This window comes from Macrobrachium rosenbergii, chromosome 48 (assembly GCF_040412425.1).
Source record: "Macrobrachium rosenbergii isolate ZJJX-2024 chromosome 48, ASM4041242v1, whole genome shotgun sequence".
Lineage (NCBI taxonomy): Eukaryota > Metazoa > Arthropoda > Malacostraca > Decapoda > Palaemonidae > Macrobrachium > Macrobrachium rosenbergii.
This window is the reverse complement of record NC_089788.1, coordinates 20495059-20505058: the sequence shown is the minus strand read 5'-3', so window position 1 is coordinate 20505058 and position 10000 is coordinate 20495059.

Sequence of the window (10000 nt, the reverse complement as noted above, 5' to 3'; positions counted from 1 at the left end):
ATGTAAAAATGAACTTAACAGGTAGGAGTCGCAGTTTGCATTTATGTTAGATTCGTATTCTCTCTCTCTCTCTCTCTCTCTCTCTCTCTCTCTGCTATCTGGAGTTCATTTCCGTTACTTCTTTTCTTTTGTCTTCTTTCTCTTCGTGAGGAATCCTTGAGCTTTCCTGTGAGAATAAAGTCCTGTTTGTTCTCCGTTCTTTCAGTCTCTTACTCTTTTTCTTTTCGTCTGCCGAGAAGGTCGTGAAGATCGTTAAAGGCAAGACTGAATCACCTTTGTTTACATTCGCTTTCCTTTACCCAACCTTTTCTCACTAAACTTCAAGAGAGGCGAGTAATGGTTATTAGATACTTTAAAACTAGTATTTTCTTAATTCTCTTAATTCAGCTAGATTGCTGTTTTAAATCCATGGCCTCGTCACCTTCTCAGTAAAGTAAGCACACTCAGAATTATGGTCATGAACGTGATTAACAGCTAAAAGAAGCTTTGGTTTTAAAATGGAGGTGATGTTGATAGGAAGGAATAGGTTCCTTTCTTCAGAAAAATTAATAGGACTTATAAACACTAAATGGCTCTTGCATTCATCCTGCAATTCAGTGACCAAGTGATGAGGTCATAAGCTCCTAAATTACCCATGTAGTAGGGCGTTTGGCCAAGACCTATAGTATATCTATAGTATACCTTGCCTTTGGCTAGCAACCCAATCCAAAATGACGTGCTGGGTATCGTTAGGGCTCTTATACACGATACGTGGGCAAGTATGGTTTTGGCGAACGCTTCGGGTCAGTGCCGAGGTATGGTATCGCAGCACGCAAATATTCAGCTCACTCGTAGCTGCACAGGAAGTGCAGCTGGTTAAGCGTTTCTGTCTACACGAATAGTTTCCGAGCACAGCTTCAGTACCATGCTGCGAAACCATACTTGACCAAGCCTCGTGTATAAGAGACCTTTGGCTAACTCCTTTTGGTGCCACCACCCACCCGAGAGAAAGGTGGTAATAAAACATATATTTCACGAGGACGTATTTTTCGATGGAGATAGTTATTATAACTCTGATACTTAAAATAAGTTAACAGTTCATATTTGATTTCCATTGTGTGACAGTTTCCCATATCACTGAAACGTGTACACATATGTATCAGTACTTTTGAAATACACCATTTATGTTCCCTTGAAACTATCAAAGTTGCGTTGAATTTGCTTGTCTTTTGAATGTCATCACACTTTTAAAATGTTTTACAAAACATTTTGGTAAAATTTACTCCAACTTGAAGCAAATTTGTTGTCCGGATGCTTTCGAAGGAATACAAATTGCACTTTTAATGGAGTTAATTAATACAAATTGCAATCAGTATTGCAACCTTTCCAACTGCTTTTACCTCATTTTTAGTTAATAATTGTTACCTTTCCTTCATATCTTATACTAAAAATTAACTTTGGGCAAAAGAACTGAGCAAATTTGATAAATTAAAAAACTTATTTTATAGCAGTAAAAATATAGCAGCAGCTTGTTTACTTTAGTCACGGCCACCAAGAAGTTAGTTTTCAGTATCGTCCTTTGACAACTTACCGGTCATCAGTGCGTCCGATTTCTGAATGGTAGCCTGCCAGGCCTTGCTAATGATACTTTCAAACTAGTCGGTCGCGGCTATAATGACTTGATAATCGCTAAAGTCTTGTAGTGTCGTGCAACGAATTCATTATTTATTAATTCGATTTATATTTTACATTTAACTTCTAATAATACAGACGTAATTCAATTAATTTTTTGTATGTGTATTTGAAATATGCAGGCGTAATTCGTATCTTTTTTGTATTTTGATTATGCGTATTTAAATCGATTTAATTTTTGAAAATTTCTGTTTTGTGTGTGTGTGTGTATGTCTGTTCATTCACAAGGAAAATTGATAGCCATCGTTAGGTTCAGAGGAGATTTTGATTTTTCTAAAAACAGAAATATGCTGACCGCTACTCAGATTAGACGAAATGTCCTGATGCAGAGATGCGAATGTCAGCTATTCAAGCCAAGAGGGAAATATATTACTTATTATTTAGTGGCATTTTATTTAGGTAATTTTTGTCGAGGTAAAATTTAAAAAATTATTGAATATGACCAAAATCAATATAAATAAATGTTTCAAATTAGAACATCTGGACTGACTCCCGTTAGACTCACCTTTTAGCAGTCCCATATCCGACGTGTTCTTCGTCAAACAGTCTATGCATATAATCTAAAGCAGAAGCAGACTTACTTCAGTGAAAGGCTTGTCTAGTTCATTATGTATCCTCATATAGGCTTTAGCCTTGTTATACAACGATTTCAAAATTAAAGATATAATCCGTGTATGTCTGCTTATAATTTATGTAAATATTGTGGTAAATACATAGTTTAGAGATGAGGAATCTGCTTTGTTACCACTGTTGAATGTTGTTTCCCAACCCTCTGTTTCCCGAATATTAGAATTTGTTTCTACAAATCCATCATTGAATGTGCCCACAACAGCAATAGAGGTTTTGCGTATATGTTAAAGGTTATTAAAATAAATCACTGTTTCATTTTACGCTCTTCCCCTACCCTTTGAGCTATAATTCCCGAGAGCATTTCACTAACGGTTCCCATAATCTTGTTGCCACACGATCTTAATTTCCTAATATGCATATCTTGTACTCTTGGAGCATGGGTTTTTACACGCTTGTAAGGTTGCACAACAACTATTGCACTGTCTGTTCCGTTTTCCACATCTATTCCAGACACAAAAGATTTCCAAGAAATTTTACAATCGATCCTCTTCCCAAATTAATTTTGGATGGAACAAATCCATTCTCTCCCTTTTCATGCGTTGCCTCTCCTCTTTGAAAGACAACCGCCTCTCTGCCTCTCATGTTCCGTATTGTGGGACTGTGGTTTGAATTTAACTGGTATTTATTGGTCATGAAAATGGATCAAAATCCATTTTTTTAAAAAACAAAATCTGTTCTCTGGTTACCAATATAAAATTTAAATGATCTTCACTCTCGTAAAATTACCAGTGATGTGGTGTTTTGCCACTTGAGTCCATGTATTCAGTTGATAGGTACATCACCATTCAGTAACATCATTCTTTTTATTTGTTTTTTGATCAAAAAACGTATTTTTCAAATCAATAACTTCCCGTTGCTTTCCTGGGTGTCTCAGAACTCGTTTAGAACTATGTTGTTATATATATATGTGTGTGCATATATATATATATATATATATATATATATATATATATATATATATACATATATAAGTGTCTGGATATTCAAGGCATATATAATAATATGTAAATATAAAGAACTGGAAAATTCTTAATGTAAAAATAAACTATTCAGTTGACTGTTGTTAGTAAAAAGATTTGAAACAGACCAATCACGGACGCTATTTTTAGTATATACTCTTTAAAATAATATGAAAATTATCTGCGTCTTATCTTGGACCTAAGGATGCAAGATCATATTTGATCATAGAAGAAGGAGGAAGACATCAGAAGGAAAAAGTAAATCCTTCATAATTGATATACGTGCGGCGGACATTTTCCGAGAATCCTATTTGGTTGCTCTTTAGGTCGAAAATGGCAGATGTTTATATATTTCCCCTTACTCAGTATCCACACGTTCTATCTTTTATTTATTTATTTTTTTTAAATATTGGTGTTTTACGCAAGTGGGCAGGAAAGAACTTGCTGATGACTGAGATTAAATCAAAACTAAGTTTGTTCGTAAAGATAATTTATCGCCCAAATTTTCTATTAATGATTAATTCAAGTTCCTTGGGTGACATGATTATACTGTTTCGTTTCAAGACTGAACGAGGGATTCGCATAGGCCAAAAATTGTTGTATCACATAGTTTTGGAAGCACGTTTTACAGCGCTATTACCACTGCTCTAAATAATAACAACACTAATCCGGGTGGAGGTTACAGGAGGTATTTTATGTTGAGCTGAAGCGTAAATTTAATTTAATTTGATACATTTTTATTGGTCGCTGTCATAGGTGTATAATCTCGCTGGATGTAGTTTTGTGAATGAGTCATTTAAATATTTGTTGACGGTCATTTTCTATCGATGTGCAGTGCTTTCAATATTATTATTGGAATGGAAGAGAGGTCTGACTTTTGTTTTGTAATTAACTTTCATAAGACAAGCCAGCTGTAGCTCCAGATGTCTAAAGGCAAAAAGAGCAAAACAAACGTGAAAATTCTTATGCTGTCAGTCCTCACAACACTTTCTTGCAATATTAATGAAAGTTTTAAATAAATGTATTATATATATATATATATATATATATATATATATATATATATATATATATATATAATATATATATATATATATATATATATATATATATATATAAATATATTATAGAATATATATATAATATAAATTAGGTTAAGAAAAAAATGAAAATTTTATAAGCAGAAACCATTTTTTTGGACATGCCCTCAAAACAAAAAAATAAAATAAAATAACATGGAGGAAGCCTAAATAGAGTAGAGACTAAATATTCTCGAACTGCCAAAAAATCAAAGTTACCGCTTTAGTTTATCCAGATCTCTGAGCTTATTAACATCTTCTAGGTGCATGCGGATTAGATTTATTTACGTGGAAAAAAACTCACACCTGCAAGGTGTTGCCTGTCAGAAAATGAATTTCTATCACCAGAAATTCCTATCACTGGCTCATAAAATTTCCTATCCCACCAATGAAAATTTAAACTACTGCCCTCTAGATGAAAATATTAATCCAGCGCAGGCCCCTTAAAACTTGCTCTTTCTTTTGGACCAGATGGCTGTGTAGACTTGTATAAATTTTACTTTAGTAGCAAAATCTGATGAGGAATTTAGGGCACAAGAGTGGTTTTTTTTTGTTCGATAAACAGGAATTCTCCCTCCTATAGGCAGTTTTTATTCAGAATCAGTTAGGTTTTAGATTACAACATAAAATCCACTCTCGGTGTAAGAAAAATAATTCACTCAGGGAAAACAGAACAGTGTACTATATATTCCCTTATATAGAAACTGAGGTTGTGGTATTTCAGTGGTATTTGCAGTAACTTTTTACATTGCGTTCTTCTAGAGCTGAAGCCCTGTTGAAGGCAAGATAGATTTTCACTTGTGACCTGGCCAAGGCGGGTGTTTGGGTAGTACATACACTTACCTGCAGATTCATCAGCAACCATTTACCTGCTCCCCGAGTCTTATGTGGGTGGAGAGGGGCTTGTGCACTAATCATATATATTTATGTACTTATGGCCTGTCTGTACGACATTGTACGACAAAGGTGTGACCTGCGCCTTGTCTCTACTGCTCATTAGCGACCTTTAAAAGACTCCTTTACGGTATGGTTAAAACGTAATTAATTGGAATATATGTTGCTATTCTTTTATCAAGTGGCCTTGAATCCTGATCTGTGCCATAGGTATTGGGCAGGCATTTTAAAGTATTTTGCTTAGGCTTCTTTGCTCAAGGGTACACTTAAACTCATATTATTCTTATGCTAGTTAATTCCTTTAAATTCTCTTAATTACCGATTTATCTAAACTTTATTTCAGTTAGTTTGCTTTTTTTTCGTGGCGGCTGGATTGGTATCATCAGAATGTATGCACTGTTATTAATAATAATAAAGAAGGAATTGCTTGAGCCGTAAGACAACTAATATTCTGATACCGTTTCCTTTCATAAATTATTAAATCTCTTGAAAAGAGTGAAATACAAATGTATTCAGTGGATATCAACCGTCAGCCTCTAGAACCATTAAAAGTATCATTCCAGATACCTGCTAGTAGTACTAACATTTCGTGGGTTTGCACTAAATATTAATATTACTGTCATAACGTAACCGGACTTAACAACGTAACGTGAATCATTGACATCGAACCCCTGATGCACGACTGGGGCCTTACCCTCAAACCCTGTCAACAGTTGTGGTACAACGCTTTACCACCGACAGAGCAATCAGCCCATCTGAAGCCATTGTTACGTTATGTTAATTACCTTAATATCGTGATATAATCTTCGATATCAGGAAAAAGAAGAAAACATCAGGAGGAAAGAGTAAAGCCTTCGTAATTGATAGTTTACGGGGATATAATAGATTTACGGGGATATAGCAGGAGAATCCGTTTTGGTTGCTCTTTAGATCGGAAATGACAGATCTTTATCTATAAATTTCTCATTACTCAGTATTTACCTGTTTTATTTTTTAATTTTCATTTTTTGGGGAAAAATTTTGGTTGTTTATTCAAATGAGCAGAAAAGAACATACTAATGACAAAGTAACTGAAACGATGTTTGTTAGAAAAGATCATTGAGTACCACAGCCTTTAGATTTACTAATGAATGCTTTACAAATGAATACTCTGAAAATTCCTTGGCTGACTTGAGGATACCAATTTCCTTCCAAAACTTGGGCGAGGGATTCGTGTAGGTTAAAAAGTATGTCGTAACACAGTTTCGTAATCACGTTTTATGACGATTGCTACTATTATTGTAAATAACACTATCGCTAGTTTATAGGGACTTAGAGGAGATTTTTATTTGAGCTGAAATAATATATCACTAATCCGAAGTTTTTATTGGTCGTTGTCATTAGAATTTCTCTGAAAGGTTTTAAGTATACCTTTTTATGACCACTTGAGCTGAAGGCGTAAGGATTGAATTTTTACTTGGCTGCAACCTAGAAACGGGACCTTTTTAATGGTCGTTGTCATCATGAAATAATTTCTCTGAAAGGAATTTTGTGAGTTTTGTGAATGAGTGATTTGGATATTTGTTTATGGTCATTATCATTCGATGTAAAGTGCTTCCATTATTATCCAGAAGTTGAAATGAAGGTGATTATTGTTACGCTGTTAACATTTAGGACGCAATCCAATTGTTGCTCAAAATGTCTGAATACGATAAAGCTGATTAATTAAAAAACTTTTATGCCATTAGTACTCTCTGTTCAGAAAATGAATGTTTTCTTGCACTACTAACGAAAGTTTTATAAACATGCGCTATTTAAGTATGTATCTGTATAGTAATTACGCATATTTTTCTATCTATCCATAATGTGTGTTTGTGTTTATATATATATATATATATATATATATATATATATATATATATATATATATATATATATATATATATATATATATAAGAAAAATGATAATGAAAAAAACTGATGATGAAAACCTCAACCAACCGACCTCAGGATAAATAAGACGGCTTGACGACCTTCTAAAGAGAACACATTTAGTCCAGAGGGAATATTACTGCTGATACATGTGCCCCAAGGGAAGAACGAGCTCACATCTGCCGAATCAGTTTTCAGCCTGATTGGGCTGTCCCAGGACCCACTTAAGGCGCGCCCTGGGTGTTCCTATCAATCATACGGGCCTATAAAATTTACCACCCCTCCAGTTAGGATAGGGAATTTACGTCTTTTTTTTTTTTTTTGAGCATTTAGCTGTGTAGGCTTAAAGGTAGTTGACTTGATTGGTAAAATCTGATGCGGTAGGGGTGCTGTGTGTTTTAAACATTCAGTATGAATTGCTAATCAAGTCTTGTTACTTTTGCAGCTTTTATGGATAACAAAGTTCGTGACTGTTCAGTAGTATTTGCGGTGACTTTTCAGTGCTTTATTCCAAAATTCAAACCCTGCTCAACGGTTTAGATCTTTAGCTTGAGGAAAAAGTTTTTTTTTTTTTTTTTTTGAGCACGTAGAGCTAGGTCTGCCTGCTGTTTCATTGGCAGCCATTTGCTTTCCTCCCCCAGGTTTCACGTGGGCTTAGACGGCTTTGAGTACTGGTCATATGTATATCTCTTAGAGTTGTACCTTGGAAATTGTACCTCTGTGAATCCTTGGCGACCTTTAAAATAATTCGTTTCAATTATACGTAACGTAATTAACTGGAATATTCGTCATATACGTAGCACACAGGACGTATGCAGTATTCTTTCAACCAGTGCTGTCAAACCCGGGTGTTTGCCCCTACCTGTTGGACCATGGTATTTCACAGGATTAGGGTTAAGCTTCCATGTTGAAGGGTACACCTAAGCTCATATTGTTCTTGTGCTTGAGCATTCTTGATATTCTGTGAATTATTAATGTGTTTTAAATTATTTATAGCCATGTTTAACAATCTTCGCTATTTTGCACTTTGTTACATTTTCAACATAGTGTTTTATTTGAAAGAAGCTTGTCTGACAATTTCTTGGCTTCTCAGCTCTTTTCATTTGAGTGTGTTCATAATAATAATAATAATAATAATAATAATAATTAGTTCTTCTGTAAATAACTGTAGTTCGGATACCGTATCCTTTCATGAATCTGTTGAAATACCAAAGGTTAAATACAAATGTATCCACAATGATATGAACTATCTTTCCATTGTCATCAAGAATATCCTTCTAGACATCTGCGACACCCAACTAACAGCACCAGCAGTGGTGCAGGTTGCAATGAAAAGCCATGTGTTTTGGATGAAGCATTGCATACAGCGAATAGTTACCAAACGTTCAAAACAGTGGTTTGATCACGTGAGACCCCACAAAGAGGGAAAACGCTCCTGTTACCTAGTGCATTGATACTTTCCGGATGTAGACGATTAGAGAAAGATATGCTTATGATGCATAAGTCTATCAGCCATTAAAAAGCAAAAAATCGCAACGACACGTAGTGATGTATGTGTTTCCACCAATAACAGGAAAGCTTACAAAAAACGTGAGTGCTTGCCCACGCACGCACCATCTACCATGAGTTATTGAACTGATGACGCTCCTGTATCAACCAGTTAAGGCGATACACAAAGTGACGTATGATGAAGTGTCAAGTGACTTTGTGCTTTTAAGCCAATAACAATGGCGAAAGACTCGCTATGTCTCTTTTTCTCTCACCCTCTTTTGCTTTATCATTTTTATTGGTTTTCATAATTTTTTTGGTTACTCGTTATTTATTTGGTCTCATTCTACATGGCTGCTCCTTTTCTTGAATTTCTTTTTACTAGAATTTTCAGAAATTGGACGTAGAAGTTTGGTAAGTTTTTCAAATAATAATAATAATAATAATAATAATAATAATAATAATAATAATAATAATAATAATAATAATAATAATAATAAATAATAATAACCTATTTTGTAAAGGATGCGAAAATCAATCTCCAAATACATTATTCTTGTCATCATTGTTTTTTGTTGATGATTCTTATATTATCACGTAATGTGCGATAGATTCCGTAACGCAGTGTCGCGTAACAGGCTGAGCCAAAATGAAAATTGATTTCGGTATAATTAATCACAGCTGGACGAGGTGCCGTAATGAAATTATGACTTATAAATTTTATCGCCAATAAATGTGGATTAATTGCACCCGAGAGGTATTAATGGTACTTATATTTCTAGGTATTTCAGTGTTCCAGTACTGGTTTTATTTTGATTTTAATTATCATTAACGATTACAAAGTGTAGTAAAACAACAACAACAACAACCATAATAATGATAATGATAATATATAAGTATTTTTCTGAATTCTTTCGTTGTTTAGAATTCTTATTTATTTGATTTAAGTTCTCCCAAGTTAAGACAAAATATGATGATAATAATAGAATACTAGCTATAATTATTATTCTTTATATCTTATATTAGTAGAATTATTTTCACTTTGACTTGAGTTGTCCTTGAGGCAAAAGTTGATAATAATAATATTAATAATGATTCCAATGTCTTAGGAATAGGAAAATATTTCAGTGAAAAATACTGAGACAACTTCAAATCGGTTAAGAACTAATGAAAGAAAAACCTAGAAAATTTCTGTAACGTTTCTGACAGCTTTGATCATCTTAATTAATGCAACTGCCTCAAAAGTATTAACCAATTAAAACTTTCTTGACGTCAATGTGGACTTCAATGAAAAAGTAGCAAAACACAAGAATTGCTTGAGATGGATACAATAATTAAGAGTGAAAGATTATCTGAGTTTTTTTTTTC